The sequence below is a fragment of the Pteronotus mesoamericanus genome, unplaced genomic scaffold (assembly GCF_021234165.1).
Source record: "Pteronotus mesoamericanus isolate MK-2021 breed Mesoamerican mustached bat unplaced genomic scaffold, CSHL_Meso_final contig_90, whole genome shotgun sequence".
Lineage (NCBI taxonomy): Eukaryota > Metazoa > Chordata > Mammalia > Chiroptera > Mormoopidae > Pteronotus > Pteronotus mesoamericanus.
Window position 1 is genome coordinate 1,541,661 of NW_026555277.1, and position 25,616 is coordinate 1,567,276.

Here is a 25,616-nt window from a genome sequence, read left to right on the forward strand (position 1 = left end):
GCATGTATTTTATTTCTTCTGAACCCCTGAAAGGTTTGACGTGCTGTTGCTTATTGTACCTCACAGTTTCCAGTTTCCTTTGCTAAATGTCACAAATATGATGATGCATTATGTTAGTGCATTTTGCCTTAAAAAAAAAGCTTCATTAGTCATAGTTAATTTCAGGAATGGAAAAAAGTTTTCTAAGTTTTTCATATTTTATAACAAAATCTTTAAGATGTTAGATGTTTTCCTGTGAAACAGGAAACGTGGTGCCTGTGAATATAATTCTTACTTGGAGTATTGATGAAATACATTCGGCTGTGGGTGACAGAGTTCCTGATGCACACGGCTTAAACAGCAGTTATTTCCTAACCTCACATAACAGACTGTGGGAAGGCTGGTCATTCCAGGTTGGGTGCTGGAGTCTGCCACTTGGGCTCTGGATGTCATCCTGTTCTGCGACCTTCAGTGGTTTGTCCACTTCGAGGCTTCAGGATGGCACGTATTACATTCTCTGGGACATTCTGTGGTAAGCAGAAAGGAAGGCAGCAGGAACAAGAGGGCTTTTACTTCTTGTTTTCTTTGTATCAGAAGGAAAGTACTTCCCAGAAACCTCAAGCAGACTTCCTCTCACATCTTTGCCAGAACTTGGTGCCTTACCCAAACCGAGACCAAACGGAAATCGACTCACCACAACTGGGCTGGGATGACATGCAATTAGGGTGGCTATTGCTATCGAGACAAAATTGGGGGTCAGTTGGCAAGTGAGAGTAACAACTGACAGCTATACCCTTTTGGTTTTCAACTATTCAAGCAGAAATTGGGGCTTCGTGAGCCTTTTGATCTAACCTCATCAGGTGACTTTTTAAAAATGTGTGTAAACGTCTACTTTTCATGACTGGGTCAAGGCAAGTATTTTGTGTGCAAAATGTGTTGTGATTCAGGAGCGGAGACCATAGTAAACAAAGAAGTTTAGGGCTCCAAAGTCAACATGAATGGGTACTGCTGGTCGCTTCAAAAATACATCACTTATCTGAACTCTCAGTGACTCCAATTCTTTATCAGGAAAACAGTTTCCTTTATCATCCCCCTGAAGAGTAGTAAGGGATGCCTAATAGTTTTGAAGTGCTATGTAAATGTTCATAGAATGAGGAAGAGGAGAAAAGCTTGCGTTTGCAAAGGCACTGGCAAACTTGAGTGTAAAGAACACAGGTGGAGGGCCAAAGGCTTTCGACCCGAAGCAGGGGGCTGGTGCTTTCCCATGACAACTGGGGTCCTCCTCCCTCTCCCTCTTCAAGTCTATGTCTCCTAGAGCTCATTTGCATTTTGAGCCCAATGGTCAGATGGACTTCCAAACCGATATTCAGAACAATCCCAAGTTATTGTTATTACTCATAAATAATCAATAAGAGCAATGATAAAAAACCCAGTGGGGTGCTCTTTCAGGCAGCCACTGCCTTCAGTTTCAGGGCAAGGGCTCAGCCTTTGCGACACAAGGCCATTCCATCGTGGGAGCGTAAACACAGGTAAAACGGGGTCTCTCAAGGGAGGGACTGAGGCTTTTGAATGTTTCTTAAATTACTAACTTCAGACTGACCTCTTAAGGATGTGTAGCATCCTTATCAGCCTTGTTTTAGAAACCAGCAAAATGAGGTATGTGTTAAAATGCATCTAACAGGACTTACCACCATGCTGGGAGCCCTTCCTTCTAACAGCCGTGCCTCTGGCAGGACATCGCTCCCCACACTGTGCTGGCAATTACGGAATCTGAATACCACATTTCCTTATGCAAAGTGCTTCTCTTCCTCACTCTACATATTTATTAAATCTCAAATTCCCAGAGCAAAGGCCACGTCATCCCCCTACCTCTCTATTCCCTTGGAGGTGGCACATTTGCCTGGAAGCCTGCTCTCATTTGGAGACGGAAGAGTCTCAGCAGAGTATCTCGCCAGCTTTGTGCCTCTGAAACCTCTTCAATGGCCAAACGTTGGTGTGCATCACCCAGAGAGCTTGTTTCGTAGGTCCTGTCCCCAGAGACTCTGCTGTAGTGGGACTGCTGGGGGGCCTGAGGGACTGAGTCTCCAACAGTTCCTCGGTGGTGCTAACACGAACTGTCCAGGAACTGTGGCCATGGAGGTCACAGACTGACTTTCCATCTGGGACTTGAAAGGGTACGGAGCTGGTGAGCCCTTTATTCTGAAGTGAGCAGAAGCTAGTCCAAGCAGCGCGCACTGGCACGGCTGCACTGGGTCTCTTTCTGTGCCATCCTGCACTGCCGGAGGCAGGAGCCAGTCGTGTGAATGTGTATCTGCATCCGCATGACCCCAGCCAGTTGAGTTCCAGAGCTCATGGTGCGTTGTGGGACTCTCTGAGCTCATACTGGGACTCAGCGTTGCATTTTTATTTCATTGGTGGATAAGTCAAAAAAGTAGCCAAATGCAGAAATAGGGATGTAGACTGCTGGCGAGTGCTTTAAAAAATTAAATTCTTATTTTATGTGTGTGTGTGTGTACACATGTGCTTATACATATATAAACAAATATATATACACATATATAAGCATATATAAATGTGTATGTGGTATTGTATATATACAATGATCTATAAAATGTATAATCACATATAAATATATATAGAATCATATTTATAAATATCTACATATACAATCATATACATATGCAGTCCTATATGTGTGTATGAAAATGTACTAATGGGTTGATGTGTGTGGTGTATATGTTATACATACATATATAATTGTGAACACACACAATATACAGCTATTTTAATTGCCAAAGCACAATGTAATCAAAGTATTTCCATAGAGGAAAGAAGCAAATAGAGATTTTCTCAGATTATTACTAACTATTCTTCTACCCGTTTCCTCTTGTGAAAAGTTCATTTCGGCAACAAAAAACCATGGGAGGGAGAGCTCTCAGTTTTCCTTGACACTTACAAACTCGGCTGCTTTGTGGAAAATCAGGTGGCCTTCTAGTCAGGTCTATGGCTTTATCCATCTTAGCTCTCAAAAGAAGCTCTCACCTGGGGTTTGGCTCTGCTCCCCAGGATGTGTCAGGGCCTTGGACCACGAAGCCTTGATTCTCAAAGCCCAACTCAGGGACTCTTATCTGAGAACCTTCAGAACAATATGTTTTTTTCGTTATCTTCAGACTCTTGAAAATCTATTGTTGATATACTAAAATAAACAGAGAGCCATTATTACATCAAAATACTGGTAACATGACTTCAACCCAACAACACTTTTTATATGCCACACATTATTTTATTTTCTAGTTTGGGATACAATAATAAGATCAGAAAGGGTCCGTTTAACCCACTAGTTGCATCAGCATCAGTGAGAACAAAGTTCTGAAGGGCATCCTGGGAGCTCTGCAATAGAGTATGTTCTCAGGGTTCTCTCCTTTTGATTGGACTTTTGACTTAATAAGACTTAATTTTTTATTCACATTTCTAAGCCCATCATGTGAACTTTGGTGAAGGCAAATAAACCCATGGGAATGGATTAGGAATTAATAGTATTTTCATTACGCAACTCATGAAATCCAGGGCTCCAGAAGGCCCTGAGTTGTTGTGGAGCCGTGTTCATGGAAACTGAAATGTGCCGTAACGCAGGTAACGGTAGAAATGCAAATCTTTTAAGTCTTTTGGGAAAAGACCTAAAAGGGAAGTTTGCTCTTTGTGCACTGTACACTTTCTCCCAATCTTTTTTCTGTCTCAGTATTTCCACACTCTTGAAAAAACAGTAGCGACAACAAACTCTCTCCACTGTCCTCTTCTGTTTCTTTCATTGCCACCACCCAGGTATGAGGCCTCCTTCCCTCTCTTTCCCATAGAACTTCTCCCCACCACACTGTGCCCCTCAACAAGGGGTCCCTGGCTACAGGACGTTCCAACACCTGGCAACCTGCCCCCATTGGGTACAGCCTCCTGGGAATTGTAGTTCCTTCCTAGTTCCAACTGCTTTTCAGAAAAGAAAGCCCCTCTGGAATGCTGGAGTAGCATTTTCCCTGCGGAACATTCTGCATGTCCAGCCTGCTGAGCTGGCTTCAAGACTGTGCAACTAGGTAGGTGCACGGCACTCACGCTCAGAAGGACCTGGCGCTTGGTTTAAGGCTCTGTTGCCACCATCTTGAAATTATTAAAAATTGTGAAAATAGGGTCCTGTATTTTCATTTTTTTTACTGTGCCTGGCAAATTCTGTAGCTGGCTCTGCCAACGTGGCCTCCTTGGATCCTAACGTGTTTGAGCAGTGAGTTAGCAACCACGTGTTTATGAGGCAAGGGAGCTGGGCTGGAAATATCACCAGCTCTGGGTTCAAGGAAAGGGACGGAGTGGGGAAGGGGAAGATTTGTCCATGTCTCATCATAGCCCTCCCCTACAGCTCTCCTGAGCTCCCTTTACGTGCTTCAAGGACTAGAACACGGAAGTTTTTTCTCCTTATTCTGCATCTCAGGCTGAATATTTAGACATTTATCAAGAATTATTAGGATGTGAGAGTGACTTGGAAGACTTTGAAGTTCTTGATGAAAGTCTCCTAGGAAATGCTGGTTTGAATTTTTACTGAAAAGGCCGAAGGAATCTAGCTTCCTTTGGTATTTATCCTTCCAGCTCACATTACAAAGCGCTTAAACATCATAATAAATTCTCTGTAAGCTTCCTTTCTTAGAAATAAAACCAAGCAATTCCTTCACCCCCAAATTTTATTTGTGAGTTGAAATTTTTGTTCTTGTTCCATTTTTTTGGAAGGAGATTAGATGTAGATATAAATATAGTTATATAGGTATATAGATGTGATCCTGAAACAGTAAAAGGACATGTGGTTAAAACTAAAACAAATATCTGAAAAAGTTAATAATGTATCAATATTGCTTGATTAATTGTTACAAATGTAAGATGTTAAAGTAGGGGACTTTACTTATGTGCTTCATAGGAACTCTTTGTACCGTCTCCGTAATTTTTCTGTAGATTTAAAACTCTAAAATAAAAGGCTTCTTTTTTTAAAAAAAAGTAAGAGTAAGTCTTAACCTATATTTAGTCATATTAAATTACTGGAAATCTCTCTTGATTAAGTTGTTTTGGCTCAGAAACAGAAAGATGTGCTTGGTGAACATTTCAAAACCAATTTAATGATGATTACCTTCTATAAAATGAGAGAGACCAGGCTGTCCCATAATGAACCTGCGGCCTCCAGTAAGCACTCACCTCCAATTGGGCGCAGGGAGCCAGAGGCATTTGGAGCAGCAGATGGTGTCTGATAACCAGGCTGTGACTTCAGGTCCCTGGAGCACCCAGCTGCCCCCCGAGTGCCTACCCTTCCTGAGGCGAGGGCTGAAAGAGCCCGTGGCATTTAATTATTGTGCTCTAAATGAGTTAACGGGTGACGGGTATCAGTGAGTGGATTCCATCACATGAATTTTAATGTATTCTACTTGTCCAATGTGAAAGATTCAAAATGACCTTCCAATGCTTCTAATTAGTGCTCTCAACTTCTTTACTATTTCTTAAAATTGGCTTATGTTTCCAATTGTAGCAAATATTACAATTTATAATTTTTGCATATGTAATTGGGAGTTGAACTAGTGGATATCCATGTGAAATCATCATAAGTAAAATAATCCATTGAAGTAACAGAGTGTTATAAAAGGTTTCACGTGACAATCTTGAAGACATATACATACCTTGCTGATAGAACAGCGATTGAAAGATCTATGCAAAATGCAAGATAAGAAAGCTGTCCATGTTTTTAACATCAAAATCTAAAATTCACACTGACATGTCAATAATCTCAATTCTAAAAACAAATATTGTACTTTTGTCAGATATTTAAACATTATTTTAAGAATCTTTCAGTGACATCTTAACTCCCATGTTGTCATGCCTTGTACTTCTTTCTAAACTTTTGGAAACTGGTTGTCCTCATTTTTCTGTGGCTAAAAGAATACACATCTTAAAAACCCTGATTTTGGTTATCAATATCAGAAAAAATGCATGGTCTGGCAGTAAGTCAACTCTTTGAAAACTGATCTAGTGTTTCCCATTTTTTCCTGTTCCTAATAACAATGAAACATAAGCAGAGAGAATATTCTCAAAGGATACAGACCTCAGCATCTTCATGGTGATTATGTGTGAGTTATGTGGTTAAGAATGATTCAAGGTAATTTTTGTACCTCTTTTCTTAATGTTATCTCAATGTTTTTGTGACGAACATATATTACTTTAATAATTGTAAAAAACATCACTAGTTCCATAAATCACAGAACATATCACAACTGAAATTTGTGCTATTTAATTAAACATTTATTCTTTGTTATATTTACCATAAGAAATACCAGGAAAGTGTGAGTTTAATCATAACAAGTTATATTACTAATACAATAGTAATTATTACGATGAGCTGGTATAACCTTATTAACCCTGAATCAATTATTTTCACGTTAGCAAGGAGATTATCTTTGCCTAGTTTTTAATAAAAAAAGAATTTTCTAAGCAATCTAATAGTATTCCTAAGTTAATCAGAGGATGCTAATATACTCAAGAGAATTTTGGGCTTATTAAAATCCTTAATAACCCTTATTTGCATGTAATTATTGTATGTACATTTATTTTGTGTATTGAAGAGTATGCCAAAACACTTTCCCAAGTCTCATTTTTCCCATAAAGTGCTAATGACTCTGAAAATGTGACAGAAAATTGTGATTTTTCATATATTGTAATTGAATAATAAAGGGTCTAATTGTACTTACGCATGGGCCATGGAGTAATTTTTAGGTTTCCAGAAAATTTCCCTTGCCTCCAGCATTATCTTCTACTTCTGCCTGATTTCTTTTCTACACGATGATTATCTTTCATCTAGAATTAGTACTATCGTTCCAATTGTAACTCTCTCAGGGACAGTAGATGAGTAGGAAGCGTAGCAGAAAAAATACAATTAGGGAGGAAAACAAAGGAAAATTGGCAATTAGCATAAAGAACACATTTAGGCTTCTGCACAGGTTTACTTGGGCCTAACTGATCGACTTGGAACCGAAAAACGCAGGTTCAGCTGCAAGGAAAGAAACTCATGAGACAGGTGCTGGTGCAAAAGGAAAGGGGTTTATTTAGGCCTGTGACCCAGGAGAACAACAGACTTGTCTCAGGGACCATCCCATCTTCCTGCCCAAGCCTCCGGTACTTACAGGAATACGGCTGTTCTTCTCTCCAATTACCTTGCCAGTTCTTGGTGTGTTTGGGCCCTATCCACTCATCTTTCTTGCCTTTGGCAAGGCTCAGTGTAAAAACCTCCCCCTGTGCCCTCTGGGCCCATGGAAGAGACTTCCCAGAGCTCCCTGACTATCTACAGTAACACACTTGCTCAAGAATTCAAAGCAATTGTTAAATAAAGAAAATGGAGCAAATGCGTATTTATTTACTCCACCTTAAACTTGTGCCAAATAACAAATAATGGAAAGTACCAACCTCAATAAAATAAGGAAATGATCATAACCCAAAATCATACCCTTTTTGAAGACTCTCTTCCAAATAATGTGAAATCTACACAAAACATGGAGAAACTCAGCACCACACATACATGTTCAGATCCTGAGCAGGAACAGAATCAAGTTCAGCAGTCATGATCGCCATCGTCAGAGCATCGGTTAGAAAACGGAGCTCTAGAATCACTGTCATCCTTTGGAAGAACTGGGAAGTGTCCTTCTAGATACCACAACACTGGAGGGGAGGTTCTACTAATGAGAATACACATCAGTAACGTAATTTCTACCTGTGTAGAACCCAACCATAGGAAGAATGACAGAAGAGGCAAAAATAGCAGGGAAGAGGTGGAGTCTGTCATCTCAAATACAGTACTGGCTCTTGGATGCTCTAAATTAGGAAATACCTCTGTAACTCACTGAAAAAAACAAGAAAAATAAAAATGACATTTCATCATCTCAGAGTAATCACAGGCAACATGATTCACTGCTCTAGTTTTTTCCCTTGGTTTCACTGTTGTGCAAATACAGTTCCCATTTCCCCCCATTTTTCTCCCCTGCCCTACCCGTCCCCACCTCCCACATTCAGTCCTTCCCTCCACCCCATTGCCCTTGTCCATAGGTCCTTTATTCACATTCCTTGACAGCCCTTCTCCTTCTTTGCCCCATGATCCTCCTCCCCTCTCGTTACTGTCAGTTTGTTCTTTATTTCTATGTCTCTGGTTCTATTTTGCTTGCTTGTTTTTTTGTTGATTAGGTTCCACTAACAGGTGAGATTGCATGGATGGAAATGGAAAGCTTTCTGCTAAGTGAAATAAGCCAGGTGGAAAAAGACAAATATCATTACTCTAGTTTTTAAAGGTACAGCTCAAAGAAAAGACTCAAGGATTTGAAGAAGAGAATATAATACAACTCCAGAAGATAAGAATCAAATTGGCTGTGCACTGAAAAGCCACAGAAGCATAAAGCAAAAAATATTAGAGAGATGAAAAAGTATGCTAGAAGCAACAGAAAATAGAACAAGTATAACTAAAACCTTTCCTCTTAACCTCTCACTGCAAACTCAAAATGAATAAAGAACGAAGACATAAAACTCATTATGGAGAATCTATAAATATATGACACAAAGATCCAACACATAAACAGAACAAAAGACCTGGATAAATATTCTTAGGTAGGAGAAAATTTTCCTGAAATATTTTTGTAAAAATGTAGACTGAAAGTACCCGGTGTCTGGGAGAAAAATAATTGAAACGGGATGATCAGCAAAGAGATAAACCCTGAAATCTGAGAACAGAGGAAAGCATTATACAGACTTGCAGGCTGAACACAAAAAGTCACCTATGGAAAAAAAATAAAAGGAAAACTATCAGATTGATTTCAGAATTCTCCACAACTGCAGTCACTGCTGGAGAACGGCGTTAATATTTATAAAACAAACTCTGACCATGTGGGAAGGGGGCAAGGAAAAGTAAAACAAGAATTTTATAACTAACCAGGCTTTCAAGTATAAAGGCAAAGGACGGATCCTTGAGCAGGGAATAATTCAGGGTTCGGGGACTACAGCACCAAAGTGCGTTTGAGAAAGAATGCTGCTGGTAGACGGACGCCAGTCAGAAGTGTTGCACCAAATAAGGGGTTCAGGAATGAAAAAGATGAACAGTGGGGATGGGCTTTTAAATGTAGCTTTAGGTTTCAATCACTTTGGGAATTGCGATTACAGAACAGAATTTAAACGCTACTGATAAAATCAGGATGGGGAGTGGGAGAAGAAAAATACCTTTATTTCCTCTTCACTCACAGCAGGGAATCAACTGATATGCACTAAAATAATAAACGCATGGCAACCTCTTAATTTTGTCATGGACTCCTTTTTACTTAAAGTTCAGGGACACTTTCAGGAACAATTTTTATCACTTATGATGAAGGAAGGTGTATCTGCCTTTTAACAAGTCCTTTATTTTTACTTTAACTTGTTTTTTTGCTTCTGTTACATTTAAGTACAGTTGAATTTAAGACTCTGGAAAGTAAAAATGGCAGGGCTAGCTTGATCTGAGTTTCTGGCCAGTCTTTCTGCCTTTGTACAGGGGGCCTTGGGATGCCGTGGATAATGGCATAGAGGCCGGAGATGTTCGTCTTCTTGCACAGCTACTTCACCTTGCTGTGTTTCGGTGTCCTCGTTAGAAAAGTAGGGGTCGAGAGAGTACTCACCTCATAGAATTTTTCAAAAGATGACAATATGCTACCATCATGCCTGGCTTTTTATAAGTGCTAAATATGTCACTTTTATGTGTTGTTTCACTTTTTTTAAGTTTAGCTAATACATATTTGGAAAACAACATCATTATTTATAGAAAAAAATAAATATTTTTAATCGAGTGAGAGGCTGAACTAAACCGCCACCAAATCTCCTGGCACTAGGGCTCCTGCTCTATTGCATTTGTAATCCTTCACAGAAGCCGTCGCCAAGGTTTATGGGTACACAGCAGTTCAGCACAGTGGGAAGTGAAAAATCCCTCAGTTTCATAATTGTTTCTTTTGATCAATTGCATGTTTTCCATCCATCTGTATGGTTGAGAATTTAACAGAAAGTCAGTGCTTATTTTGGAGTAGTTTACTTTGCATTTATTTTACTTTTATTTTATATTTTCTTCCTCATAGCACTCACTAAACTGATCCCCAGTGTTTTACAAAGATGAGAGGTAAACTTTGAGACAACAAAGTTAATGGAAACCTTAACTCTCTGTCTACATGATGGGTGTTTGAAAAGAAAATAATTCAAAACTAACTTAAAAGCCATTTATAGTTCAAGTATAGCTGTTCATTAAATGAGACTTTGAGATAAATTCCTTTTCTTTTAAATTATAGAATATTTTTTAAGATTTTATTTATTTAGTGTTGGAGAGAGGGAGAGAAACATCAATGTGGGGTTGCCTCTCACGCGCCCCCTGTTGGGGACCTGGTCGGCAACCCAGGCATGTGCCTTGACTGGGAATTGAGCTGGCGACCCTTTGGCTCCCAGATGGGCATCAATCCACTGAGCCACACCAGCCTAGGCTAGAATATTTTTACTTTTATTTTCATTTTTATTTTTATTGTTAGTCAATTACAGTTGTCCCCATTCCCCCCCATTACTCTCCTCCACCCTACCCACACCCATCTCCTGTTCACTCCCCTGTTGTCTTTGTCCATGTGTCCTTTATGCATGTTTCTTGACAAAGTGACATTGGTTAATGAGATTATATAGGTTTCAAGTGTTTCTTTCTTTGATGCATGGACTATATATTGCATTGTGTGCCCACCACGCAAAGTCAAATCATGTTCCATCACCTTTATTTGACTTCCTTTACCCTTTACTACCCCCACCTCACCAACTATACTGTTGCCTATGTCTGTGAATTTCAGTTTTATATCCCACATATGAATGAAATCATATGGTTCCTAGCTTTTTCTATTTATTTCACTTAGCATGATATTCTCAAGGTCCATCTATGTTGTTGCAAATACCAGTATTTCATGTTTTCTACAGCTGAGTAGTATTCCATCATATATATGTACCACATATTCTTTATTAATCATCTATCGAAGGACACTTTGATTGTTTTCATGTCTTGCAAATTTTAAGGGTACATACCCAGAGAAGGGGTTGCTGGGTCATGTGGTAACTCTATTCTTAATTTTTTTGAGAAAACATCTGACTATTTTCCATAGTGGCTGTACCAGTTTACATTCCCACCAGCTGTGAATGAGGGTTCTTTTTCCCCACAACCTCTCCGTCTCTTGTTATTAGTGATCTTATTGATAACAGCCATTCTATCAGGTGTGAGGTCGTATCTCCTAGTTTTGATTTGTATTTCCTTAATGGCTAGTAAAGTCCACCACCTTTTCATGTCTATTGGCCATTTGTATGTCTTCTTGGAAGAAGTGTCTGTTAGATCTTCTGCCCATTTTTTAATTGGATTGTTTGTTTGTTTTGTGTTGAGTTTTTCGAGTTCTTTATGTATTTTGGATATTAACCCCTTGTCAGAACTATTGTTTGCAAGCATCTTATCACATTTGGTTTGTTGCCTTTTGTTTTGTTGTTGGTTTCATTTGTTGTGCAGAAGCTTTTTAGTTTGATATAATCCCATTCATTTATTTTCATCTTTACTTCCCCTGCCTTTGGGCTCAAACTCATAAAATCTTCTGTAAGACCAAGGTCCATAAGTTTACTACTTATGTTTTCTTCTATGTAATTTGTTGTTTTATATTCTTATATTTAGGTTTTTTAATTCATTTTGAGGTAATTTTTGTACATGGAGACAAATTATAGTCTGTGAGTTCAACTCTAATGCTGAGAAATTTCTATTTTTCTAAACAGCACAGTATCAAATTACTGTATTTTGACAGCTAGGGACATTTCAAGAATGGCACCATCATTCTCTTGCTAATTAGATATGAAACAACCCACATATGTTTAGCATTTGCAGATACCTGCCCATCTCATGAGAAATTCTAGAACTAATAATTGGTTCAGCTTGGAACAGAGTATTCATACAGGCTAATGGTATAAATAGATGACAAGGGGTGTAAGTTTGCTAGCCTGACAGTGAAGCTGTAAAGTTCTGAAATAAATTGAAATTGGAATGAATGTGACAAACCATAGACCTTAATGTTTCATCCCGTTCAACTCTAAATGCTCTGAAGTAAAAAGGTCTTGGTTGCATTGATATAGTAGAATTGTACTAATGGACAAAATATAAAGAGGCACAGTTAATGAAGGAGAAATTGCAGCAGAAGGAAAAAAATGAAAACTAAGTAACAAGCAGTTTCACATCCTAAAACTACTTCTTATCTTTTTTAACTTTCTCTACCTTGAAAGAAGTTTAGGTGGGGAAATCATAATCTGAAGTATATAATGGCCTCTCTGCTTTAGAGAAAAATGAATAAATAATGGAAAAGAGTGACCCTGGAAAAAAACAGTGGAAAACCCATGTAATAAAACAAAACCTTAGGCATCTGAGCCTTTCACAGGAGGCATTTAGATTCTGAGCTGGCCTTGTTATTTATTATACTTTTTAAACGGACAAACTTATTTTTTAGAACTTGGCAAACCTGTGTACCCCATTTGATGGGCATCAAGATTAGTATCTTTCGGTATCATTTCTAAGACGCTTATAAGTATTCACAAAATCACCAATGTTCAATTAACTTGGCACCTTTCATTGAGGATCTGAACTCTCCTCTGCCTAGACTGGAAGCTGTAACTCCTCTCAACTGTCTGGAAATGCCCATATTTAGTTTTCTATCAAGTATCTTCCTCTAATATCTCTCATGCCCATATGGTATATCAACACCAGAAAAAAAAAAAACAAAACAAAAACCCAGCCATCTCTGTGGAAACAAGCACAGATATTTTGAAATACGCCTGTAAAAAGTATTTGCCAATGAACAACACTGTATTTTTTTAAATTAATTCAAATATTTTGCTGTCAGCTCTTTCACTTTGAAGCCACAGATTGTTTTTCATTCTGAGATATACTTTCTTCTTAATGCCAGAAACAGATATGTCTCTTTGGTCCTACTGTCTCAAGATTCAGAAATAAGATTCCTCTCGAAAATCCCGGGATACAGAGTAATTCATCTGTAATCACCATTTAGTGCCTTTTATCCTCTCAATAAAGGCCATGTCATAGTAATATGAGTACCATCACTCTTCTTTTGCTATATCAAGCATTTTCTTCTAGAAGCATTTCTCTTATATGAGCCAAAACATACATTTCCATTGAATAAGTGTTCAGAATCTTACATAGCTCTGTTCTATCAATTATGCAAACACCACTTATTTTTCTTGCATTCATGCAGTATGCATGTTTTCCTCCAAATATTACTGCATACCACTATACGACAGAACTTTTATTTTTCTCTTTATTTTATTGCTCATGTGGATATAGTGTCTAAAATCTGGCATGAGAAAGATTTTACCTGCCTGGATTCTACTTTGAGAATGGATTGCATTTTTTTATACCAACTCTTAACCTGTCTTAAAGAAATATTAATCAAGCTATAAGACAAGTTGACTGAATCTTAACACTGAAGGAAATTACCATCTACATTTATTTTATAGCATGAGAAAGTTATTTTAGAGGGAATATAGTTTTATTAGTAGTCCATTAGAAATATTAACATACAACATTGATTATTTGTAAAAGTTTACTGATAAAATTTACATAAATTAAAATGAACTTGAGACCCCTAGATGTCACATGAATGGGGATAAAAAGAGGCTTAAAGATCATGCAGGTTAATGTAACAAGTAGTATAAAGCTTAAATAATGTCATTCTCTTTGTCAGATTGTAATTTTCTGCAGGACTCAGCAGTAGGAAGACAAGCCGCTCAAACTCAGAGTCTAAGAACACCCCATCATCTGTTCTCAGTCCCGAGATGAGTTGAAACAAAAAATAAGAAAAGATAAAAGTCAAGTCATGTTTCTCCTGTGTGGCTGGTTCCTGTGCTATGGAAAACAAAGCAAAGCAAAACAAACAACAAAAAACGAAGGGCACAATTCCAGGTTATGAATTTTGTTATGTGGTAGAGAAGTTGAAATCTAATCACATGAATCAGACTCATAATACTTTTTTCTTTTCTTTTTAATTATTGGTCAATTATAGTTGTCCCACCTTGTCCCCCATTGCTCTCCCCTGCCCCACCCCGCTCCCGCAGCCAATCCCCGCCCTGTTGTCCGTGCTCTTGGGCCCTCGGTACAGGCTCCTTGACTTGCCCCTTCCACGTCTTTCCCTCATTATCCTCCTCCCACCTCCCCTCTGGTCCATTTGTTCTTTATTTCCATGTCTCTGGTTCTTGTTTTGCTCAGCTAAATATAATCATGGTACTTTTAAAGTGGAGATGTTTGTTATAAATTATAACCCATTATTTATATAATAATTCTTAAAATTTTCAGAATTTGGTATAGTAACTAAATTCTTATTAAATGAAAGGTCATAGGTCTTAAGGCAATCTTATAACTCAAATTATTATTTCACTAGAAGAAATCTTATCTTCAAAGTATATAAACAACAGTTTCAGTTTGGTAGGACAAAAATGCTGACATGTACTTATGGAGTTTTACTAATATAGCTTGCGTATAAGTCAAAACCCAGAGTCAGTGGTATTTAGGAAAGATGAGACATAATTCATTCTTTATTGAGATTTTACCCCACAATTTCAGTGCTGTCATGATCAAGGAATCCGCAAGTTGCTGCCTTCTGGGGCATCAGGAACTATAAGTCACGCTTCTGGATTTGATTCCTTAACAAATGTCTGAAAATTGTAAAGGCCATTGTATGACTATGTCCCAGAATTTCTAAATATTTAGCTCCCAGACGTCTATGTACTGACACCACACTGATTCAATGGCAAACAAAGCCTAACCCTGAGAATTCTAGGAGATCAGGCAAAGATGAAAACTCTTGTAAGGATTTTCATCGTTTGAACTCTTCCTATTGATTGAAAAAAGATACAGGTTATGTTTACTATTAAATGGCCATGTTACAAGGCCAATACAATTCATGATGAATAGTTAGCACTGACACTTATTCCACATAGTCACATCTTCTATCAAGAAGTGAACAATCACTATTTACCCCAGGTTTGGGGACTGAATTGAGAGGAGAAAGATGGATCATGACTAGCTAGTAGTGTCTGAGTAGATGGAAATCAGTGTGACCACAGACATGATAAGGAAGCTGGATGAGGTTGCGGGGGTGAAGGAGCTGCCAAATTAGGTTTGTCATGGGAGAGAAAGCTCATCTCCAGTCAGCATGGTCTGTTACGGTGGCAGGCGTGCAGAGAACATCATAGGCGAAACTTTTCTTTGACCCTGAACTATCGGCCAAGGAGCTGGGGTCTAGAGTGCTCTGGGTCCCTGAAAGAAAGTTGTGGCATGCAGCTGTCTTGGCTGGGGGATAGTGTTGTCCACCAGACCAAACAGACATTTTAGAGCATTCAAAAAAACACCAATTTATCCGAGGCTGCAAGATCACCTCACTGGTGGAGACATGGAAGTAACAAACTACAATGTCCTAAGCTAAATAAAGACACTGACTCTGGAGAGTTTAAATACCCAGCCTGCTTCCACTCTTGCCTCTACTCTCTAGTCTGTTCAAGGCAGTAAGAGAGATTCTTTGGGTTTGTTGGTGGTTTCTTTTGCAGTGCTGAAGCTTTTTAGTTCGATATAGTCCTAATCATTTATTTTTGCTTTTATTTCCCTTACCTTTGGGGTCAAGTTCAAAAAATCCTCTCTAAGAGAAAAGTCATTAAGTTTACTATGTAATTTATTGTTTCAGGTCTTATATTTAGGCGTTTGATCCATTTTGAGTTAATTTTTGCACATGGAGAAAAACACTAGTCTAATTTAATTCTTTAGCATATGGCTTTCCAATTTTCCCGGCACCATGTATTGAAGAAGTTTTCTTTTCTCCACTGTATGTTTGTCAAAAATTATTTTCCATATAGATGTGAGTTTATTTCTGAGCTCTCAATTCTGGTACATATATATAATGAAATACTACTCAACCATAAGAAAAGATGAAATAGTGCCATTTGTGACAACATGGGTTGATCTTGAGATTATCATGCTAAGCAAAATAAGTCAGAGAGAAAAAGTCAAGAACTATATGACTTCATTCCATATGTGGGATATAAAACCAAAAGCAACAAATAAGAAAACAAATAAGAAAAACAAACAAAAATTCAGACACAGACAAGAGTATGGTGGTTACCAGAGGGGAGGGGGGCGGGCAGGCTGGTAAAGGGTCAAGGATGTCAAATATATGATGACAGAAGGAAATATGACTTTGGGTGGTACACACACCATGGAATTTATACTGATGTATATTCATAGAACTTGGAACCTATGTTTTTATTAACCAATGTCACCCCAATAAATTAAATTTAAAAAATAAAAAAAGAAAGAGAGAGTCTTTTAAAAATTTAGACCTGATCCTGCCTCTGCTTAAACCCGGCAATGACTCCTTGTTCACTCAGAGTCGCCAAGGCCTCCACATGAGCTGGCTGCTGCCCCTCCCCCACCTAGATCAACGTGCTTCTGCCACTCTTTCTGGTTCCCAGGTGACCAGTGCAGAGCTTTTGCAGGGTTTTTCCCCTTTGCTTGGGCTGCTCTTCTCCTGGATATCTGCTGGCTACATCCGTCACCTTCTGTGTCTCTACCCGAAGGGCACCTTCTCAGTCATGTCTAACCTGCCCTCATGTTTTAAAATTGTAACCTGTACGCCCTTTCCCCTTCCTGTAATTACCTCCTCTGGTTTTCCTTCTTTCTGCCAGCTTACACCATCTTCAAACAAACTATGTAATTTGCATATTATGCTCGTTGTGCTCCTCCCCTAGAATATAAGTTCCCTGAAGCTAGAAATATCTATTTTATTAATGTTATCTGCAGTACCTGGTGCTTAAAAACAAAAGGGACAAAAACGAAAGCTGAAGGAATGGGCCCTGGCTGGTGTGCCTCAGTGGACTGAGCACAGACCTGTAAACCAAAGGGCCGCTGGTTCGATTCCCAGTCAGGCACATGCCTGGGTTGCGGGCCAGGTCCCCAGAGGCGGGTGCATGAGAGGCGACCACACATTGATGTTTCTCTCACTCTCTACCTCCCTTCCCCTCTTTCTAAAAATAAATAAATAAAATCCTTAAAAAAAAATTGAGTGAGTGGAATGGATAGAATGATTACCCAGTAGGTGAGTGGCGGCCACAGGGTTCAGGCTGCTTTCCTCCATTCATTCATTACATGTAGGCTCTGAGCTATGCTTTCTGGTGCTGGGGAGAAAAGAGAGCCAATGCCTAGCCTTTCCTACTTCCCCTGAACACAGCATTGGCTACAAACTGAAAATATAGCAGCTTAAAGAATGAAACCTTTGTTCTTGTCAAAGAGTATGATTCCTTTACGAATCCCATGTAGTCCTGTTCTTTCCCATCGATTGTACTTGAACCTTATCAATCAGAGGCATTTCTCCCTGGCAACTCCATTAACTAATGACATTGGTTCCAGATGCAATAATAAAACTGTCATCAGCTGAAACCTCCAGGCTGCTAGTCCGTGAGTGCCTTCCTTCCAGTGTCTCCTGGTCACTGAGTCAGCCTCCATGCCGTCCAGACGTGACGGTGTGCGTGCATGGTTAGGTGGTGGACTTCACGAAACCATTAACCTTCCTTGCCAGTTTTTTTCAAACTAAGAAAAAAATTCCCCTGACATGTAATATGTTGTTAATATGAAATATGGACCTTTTAAGACTTCCTCATTCCATTTTTAGAACACAGACATACTACTCATGCCTAGCTGAGCATGCTCTGGAAGGGGAGCTAATGATGGCGCTAGAAGGCATGCATAATTGGGATTAAGCTCTTTGAGGAATGTGAGGATGATTTTTCTAATTCTGCCCAAGTGTGAGTCTCTCCCTGTCAAGCCAGGGAGCCCGCCTCACAAGGCCTAAATGAGATTACTGGCTCAAGAAAACCAAGGCTCCCTTGCCAATAATGCTTAAGTCACTTAAGCCATTTGGAGACTCTTCAGCCAAGGTCGTCATCACTAGAGATGAAATTTCACCTAACAGAGAGGTCTAGACCTTTGATGAGAGAGAGAAGAATACGATGAGTGGTCACCAGCCAAAGCAGCCCTGCTGAGTTCAGGCTGTGTAAAGGCAAGGAATCCCAGCCAGGATCCTGCAACCTATTCGCAAAGAGGAGTCTTAAGCACCAGGTTTTCCCTTAGGCTTTCTAAGTGTTAATTTTGGGGATCTGTGCTGTGAGATTAGAATAGAGAAAGCTATGAAGAGGTGAAAATAACTGGCAGTAAAACTAGAAGGAAGGGTTGGTCTGGTCGCACAGACTGAGTGTGCCCCTCAAAGCTTCGTCCAAACAGACGGATTTCTCGGTTCCATTCCTCTAGCCTCATGAAGCAGAGATTTATTTAGGCTGATGAGCATCCACACTGCAGAATGCAAGCACCTCCAGGTGGTTTAATGGGCTACAAGTCATGCATCGATTTTAGGAGATTGCTTCGAATGTCTACGTGAGCTTACATGCATTGGGGGGTTGGAGTCAGATTTGGACAGAGAGGGATTTGAAGCATGAAATACACTGAGTTTCAGTGGAATTAAGTGGCATACGTGTCCCCAGCCCCAGGAAGGCTCTGCCTTCCCAGGAGTAGCAATGGTACATAATACCTGTAGGAAATTTGTAGTCAGAAGAGAGTCAAAACATATTTGGCCTAGCAATGGTCAATGGTCTGGCATGAGAAAAAGGTGAACCACCTTTTCCAAATGAGGAAAGAAGCCACATGTCCTTGGGCCTTGCATGGAGCAGTGCTGTCCACACATTGGGAGGATGACTGCAGCAACCGCTGACCTTGGGCGCTGGCCCAGCCCACCTACTTGCATAACCACCAGCCTTCCGTATCTTAGTTGCACAACCTTTGCTTTTCTCTCTGTAGCTTCAAGTTCTGTGCCTTCAGGCTCAGGCCCCCAAAGCCCACCTCCCCTCAAGTTTCATTTCTGGCTTCTGCATCTTGGCCTGCTCTGTTCGGGTTTTAATTTGCTTATACCCTTGATTTGAACATACCGTGCCAGAAGACCTCCTGAGGCAAACAAACTTCAGCCTTACGACCGCTTCCCCGTGCCATCAGAACTTAACATTTCCCAACAGCCAACTAAGTCCCAGTCTTCCCCATGTGAGGGTAGAAAACTCTGCAAGTTCTCTTTCCAACTAGTTCTCTTTCTTCTTCCAGTCCTTGTTACGTGCCTCCTTTGTCTAGTTCCATGAGTACCTTTCAGGCTTAAAAAGACTTCTGTGGCTCACCTGGGAATGAAGTGTTTGTGATTCTATGGGGAAATGTGTTCCAAGTAAAAATAACTGACATTGAAATAATTTTTCTGATAAACCTGGTTGTAAGTCAAAGTTTATCTGTATTCATTTCCTAGGGCTGCTATAACAAAGTACCACAAATTGCGTGGCTTAAGCAATGGAAATTTATTTTCTCTTAGTTCTGAAGGCTAGAAGTCCAAGATCAAGGTGTTGGTAGAACTAGTTCTTTCTGCAGGCTGTGAAGGAACGACCTGTTCTAGGCCTCTGTCCTTGATTTGCATGGCAGTCTCACTGTGAGCACTGTTTTCATGTCCAAATTTCCCATTTTTAAAAGGACACTAGTGATATTGGATTAGGGCCCATCTAGCAACCTCACTTTGGCTTGATAACCTCTGTAAAGACCATATCTCTAAAAAAGGTCACATTCTGAAGGTACTGTGGGTTATAATCCCAACATGAATTTTGGGAGGATGTAATTCAACTCATAAGACAATCTGTTGATGATACAAGTGTCTTCACTCCAAATTATGGATTTATTGATGGTAGAGAACAGCAATTTGTAGATGACAGCTATAGAAACACCTTAACTATAACTTGCCACCTTACAAAGAGATCAGAATTTCTCCAATACTTATGTGTAAGAATGGATTTGATCCTGCATTTTTGTAGAGGCAAAGCTTGTATAAGTAGCATAAATAAATATCCATAATTTTACACCAAAATATCTTCTTTATCTTCTTTGGCATCCTCTCATTTGGGGATTCTTTTACAATGTTTTCCAAGGTCTCAAAGAAAAATTCCTTCTAGGTTAGTATTTCCCAATCTGGCTGCACATTAGAATCACTTGAGAGAAAGTGTAATTAAACACAGACAACCCGAGATTCTCATGTAACTGGTCTGTGGTGGGATGAGGCATTGGTATTTTTTTAAAGGCTCCCCAATTGATTTTATTGCACAGGCAGTACTGAGAGACAGTGTTCTAGCCTAAAACCATGTAAAGCTAAGCATTAGTTATTGAGTAAAGGATCAAAATGTTGTTTTTAATCCAGCCTCAGCATGTGAACCTAAAAAGTGCAATACATTTCCTTTGTCAATGGAGAAAACACCATCGTGGGCAGGGGAAATGTCAGTGCTTTCAGAATGCAAGAGGTGGCACCCAGCGCTAACAAATTATGGCAGAGGATGTTGGGGCAGATGTGCTTTTGATTAGACTGCGTTTTCTAATCATTGGGTGGAAATTGTGTTCAGCAGACTGTGTCTGACTATATCAGAGGATGGAGTGGTACGTGGAATGAATATGTGAGAATCCTGCCTCCAGGAAAGCCAGAAAAGAATGAGACATACAGTCAACATCTGGGATAAATGTAAATAATTGTGAAAACATATATATATATGTATATGTGTATGTGTGTATACATAGATGTATATGTATATGTGTATGTGTATATATGTACATACACACATACACACCTCTATATATATACATGTGTATATGTATACATATATACATATACATGTATATCTCTATATGTGTATACACACACACACACACACACATATATATGTATACCCCCATCTGATACCACACATAGTTATTGAAATGTTATTGACTATATTCCTTTAGATTTATCAGGGGCACTCACTTTACAAAGTACATAAATGTCTAATCACTATGTTGCACACCCGAAACTAATATAATAAGTCAACTGTAATAGAAAAATAAATTTTAAAACTGTATTGAGGCACACATCCTGTTGTTTGGGAGCCCTTCCGTTACTGAGGGATAGACAACTACACAAATAAAACATAAGGTAAAAGAAAACATACTACCTGGAGACACACAGAGAGAAATGAAGGAATAGTTAGAATGCTAAGAGAAAAAATACAGAGAAGCAGCTTCAGAGCCACACACACCTATGCTTTTATCCTGCCAGTTTCAGACACTTAGTATATATGTGGCCTTAATTAAGGCAATTAACCTCTACCTGAACCTCAGTTGTCACATGGGGACAAAGAAACCAACCTCAACGTACTGTTGTAAGGATTCGTAATCGTGGATGCGATATGCTTAGGCACTTTGGGAACGGTAACTTTTGGGTAAACACGGAAAAAGGGGACTAGCATAAAGTTCGTGTGACCGATTTATTATTCAAATTGGGATTGTTTTCATTATAAAAGAGGATGCTTTAATAATTATGCTCCAATAATAAGCTAATTTGGAAGATCCTAGACAGCCAAGACACACAGTCACCCTATAAATGACACTGATGGGGCGGCTGCCAGGTATCGTTTACCAGGAATTAAGGGCACAGGGTTTAAATCAGACTGCCTAGGTTCAAAGCTTGTGTATATCACTCAGTAGCTGTGTAACCTTGAGTCAGTTAATTAACCCGATTGAACCTCAGTTCCCTCAGTTACAAAAGGGGGATGATAATAGTACTACTTCATAAATACGTATGCACATTAATTGTATGATACGTATAATATCCTCAAGATGATGCTGTAAGATATAATAAGCAGTCAGGAAATTTTTAGTCAATGTTATTACAACCAGGAATGGTGAAAGATTTACAGTCAGGAACAGGAGAAGCAGAAGAAAATGGAAGTCAATTGTTGCAAAAGAAATAAAAGATTCAGTTCACCAGATGTGGAAACTAGCAGAGCAATGGTGGCTTACGAGAGAATAATATACTGGTGTAATGGGATCTAAAGACTGATTGTAAACATTTGCAGAATGAGTGAGCAGGAACGAAATGAAATCTTTGCCTGTAGACAGGTCATCCCAAAATCGTGGCAGTAAAAAATAGAAGCCAGATGGTTGGAAGCTGACGGGCAAGGTAGAATTGAGGAAAAGACAGTAGGATCTCTTAGGCTTTTGTGAGACCAAGAGAAAAGTATGAATGAAGTGGGTGGGCTGGAAGACCCAGGAAAGGGAGGGGTAATTAATGATCAAAGTTCTTGAGGCAGGGAAGAATCAAGGTCAGGTAGATGGGATCTAATCTCAGAAAGATGGGAGAAACTGCCCTTATGTCTTTTTGCTGTGTTTTCCACTATTGGAACAAGGAAGCAAAGAAAAGGAGTGGACACAGAGACATGTTCGTGTGGAAGTCTTTCTTCCGTAGGTTGCTGATCTTCTGCTGCTCTCTTTGGGAACAGGGAATGTTTCTCCGTAACCAGCCTGATTGTTATCGTCTCCTTCTCCACAGGCAATTTTATACAGTCTATTTAATTTCTGTCACCCTCAATAGACCCATAGATGAATAATTAAAAGAAAGAAACTCCTTCGAGTTCTACATCGTTTAGCAGTCATCTTGTCACTCTCCTTTTTTTGAAATTGAATCCAAATTTGATTTACCAGTTGGCCACTTCCCATTTGTTTCCAAGTCTGTTGCCACTTGGCTTCTGCCTCCTCCACTCCCCCATGTTTTTGTAGATATATTTTGATGGATCCCCAAACACATTCTCACTTGGAAGTGCATGGTAGCTTTTCAGTGCTTATTTTTGCCAGATCCTCCAGCAGCATGAGCTCTCAACTCCCTTCTAGAAACCTTCTCATCTTACTCTCTTGGTTCTTCTTCTACACCCCTGACTGTTGCTTCCTCCTCTTTTACAGGCTCACTTATTCTAACCATACCTTCAATGTGGCTACTCTGCAGGGTTCTGTCTTCAGCCCACTTTAATTCCCACTCTCCACAGTGCCCCAGCTGATGCCACACTCTCGTATTTTCAACTTCTCCCCTACTATGTGAACGATTCTCAAGCCTCTCAGTGTATCCAGAGTTTCAAACTTTCATCTCCGACTCAATGCTTAAGGAAGACTCTAGAATCCCATACAGGTACCTGACACCCAGTATCTAGAAAATGGAACTCATCCTCAGATCTCTCTTTATCTCCCCACATCCACATAAACCCTGCTTACTAAAAGTCTGAGCACAGGTTTTGGAGCCAGAGTGGCCTAGTATGAATTCCAGCTCCATGATGTCCCACCTGTGTGACATGTTGAAGCTAGTTAACATTTCTGTACCTCTCATTTTATTCTGAAAATGAAAATAACACATTTTATCCTCTTTGAGATGTTGTGAAGATGAAGAGGAAAAAAGGATCACGTTGAAGAATACCTGGTATGTAAGTGCTCAACTAATGATAGTTGTTACTGATATTTCAGCATAACTCTCTCTATGTATTGGGGCTCCACTGCATACCCACTCACTGAAATTAAAAGCCTGGGGGAATGTTTCTGATTCTGCTTCCTCACTTTCTGTGTCTAATCAGTAACTAACTCCCCCTGACTTTACCATCTAATAAGCATCTCTTAGTTTTGCGCTCCTTTTCATTTCTGACTACTCCCTTAATTTAAACCTTTGTCAAATATTTCTTGGATAACTTACAGTCTCCCCATGGGCCTCCTGGGGTCCAGACAGATCCCTCTCAAATCTGCTTTACACCCAGCCTCTAGCATGATTAACTTCAAAGTCAAACATGATACTGTCACACTCATGTTTTAAACCCGTAGATAGTTCCCATGTCTATGTAAGTAAATTCGACCCCCAGCCTGGAGTAGGGACCAGGAATTTGAAGGCAAATCCCTGATGTACCTGTAGGAATGGCATGGAGTCGGAGGCCTGAATAAACAATGCAACTAAAACAAGGCTGATTCAGGTAGAAAAGAGGCTGATGGTTGATGTAGAAAGTGTACGAGGGAGTCCAGCCTTTTGGCGTCTCTGGACCACACTGGAAGAAGTCGAGATGTGTTGGGCCACACATTAAATACACAAACACTAAGGGAAACTGACAAACAAAAAAAGGTCCATGCATAATTTTCATGATATCCGCCACAACAGATAAGCCAAAAAGTCCTCGCTTGAGACCCACAGGCTGCGGGTTGGCACTCCTGAGGCCCTTCTTGCCTCACTTTCTTCCTCGTAATTTCATGCCCCACCCCCCACACGACATGAAGTAGAAACAGTGGAAGATGATCACTCCAACTGATAGTGAGAGTAGTGATGTCACGGCAGGTTTTGACTAAGAAAAAAGGTTAAAACAAATAAAAAAAACATTGGGAATATAGGAAAGTTCATACTAGAAGCAAAAAGAGATGGTGGAGTGAGATCATTTGGAAAATAAATAACGATCATTTCTGGCCTCAGAAAAACTTTTAAATATAAGATATACATATATTATGTATAATATAAACATAAATCTGAGGAAAAAACATAGTAGATAATTTTTAAATAGAGTTTTCAAACACAGAGATGTGTTATCTAATCATTGATTTTAAAATGCTGTAAGAACAGAATAAGATTTGCATTAAAACACCCTCATGTAGATCAAAATAACATGTTGGAGACCAAGATATAAGAAGAGGAAAAGGAGTTGGCTCACAGTTTTAGTTGGATAATTAATGAACACCTAAGACAATACAATGTCAAGATTCATGCTCTAACAGTAGTGTAATGTCTGGTTTTAAAAACTCATATCTCAGACAAGTTCTGGTTAAAGGTTTATGATCTTCAGATACTGTTATGTGTTCTGGGGTGGAAGCTGAGGACACAGAGTGCTTTGGATACTGCCAAAGTTATGAGTCAAGCTCAAAATTGGGAACATATCATGCTGGTGTGTGGACGACAATGAGAGGAGACCACATCGGAGAGTCTGGGGTTGTATGAAGAACTAGACAAACCAGAAAGGCAAGGGGTATGGTACACAGAGGTCTAGGGATGCGGTGGTGATGCCTAAGGAAGTCAGCAGAGGCAGCAAAGAGACAGAGGTGTTGCTCCTGACTCAGGGGGCCAGGAGGTTTGTAGGGTTGATGGAGCAAGTAGCATGAATGGAGCTCTAATTCTAGGATACAGTATGTTGCTATTTTTTTCTATATTTATGTTACTTTATATCTCTTTGAAGTGAATCTGTGGGCACTCGCTTCATCAAGAAGCCAGTCAAAGGCCTGCCAATGAGCCCTATTTTCATGAGAACAAAAGGTGGAAATCGCCTCCTGTAACATTGATTAAGCGAAGTGCAAGGTGCTTTCGGCTGCAAATAACAGTAAGTCTAGATGCAGCTGGTTGCACAATTAGTTTGCTTAGCAATATGACAACATCAAGGACCCAGTTTCTTCATATTTCTACTCCACTGTCTCTCTGTCTTTTACAGAAGCTGTCTGCATTCAGCAGAGCAAACCTCAACTTCTCCATTTTATAAAGGATCAAACAGAGGCTTGGGTTGAAATGCATTTTTTAAAATTATACAACTACTAATTGGTAAAATTGAGGTTTAAGCCCAGGTATTTTATCTCT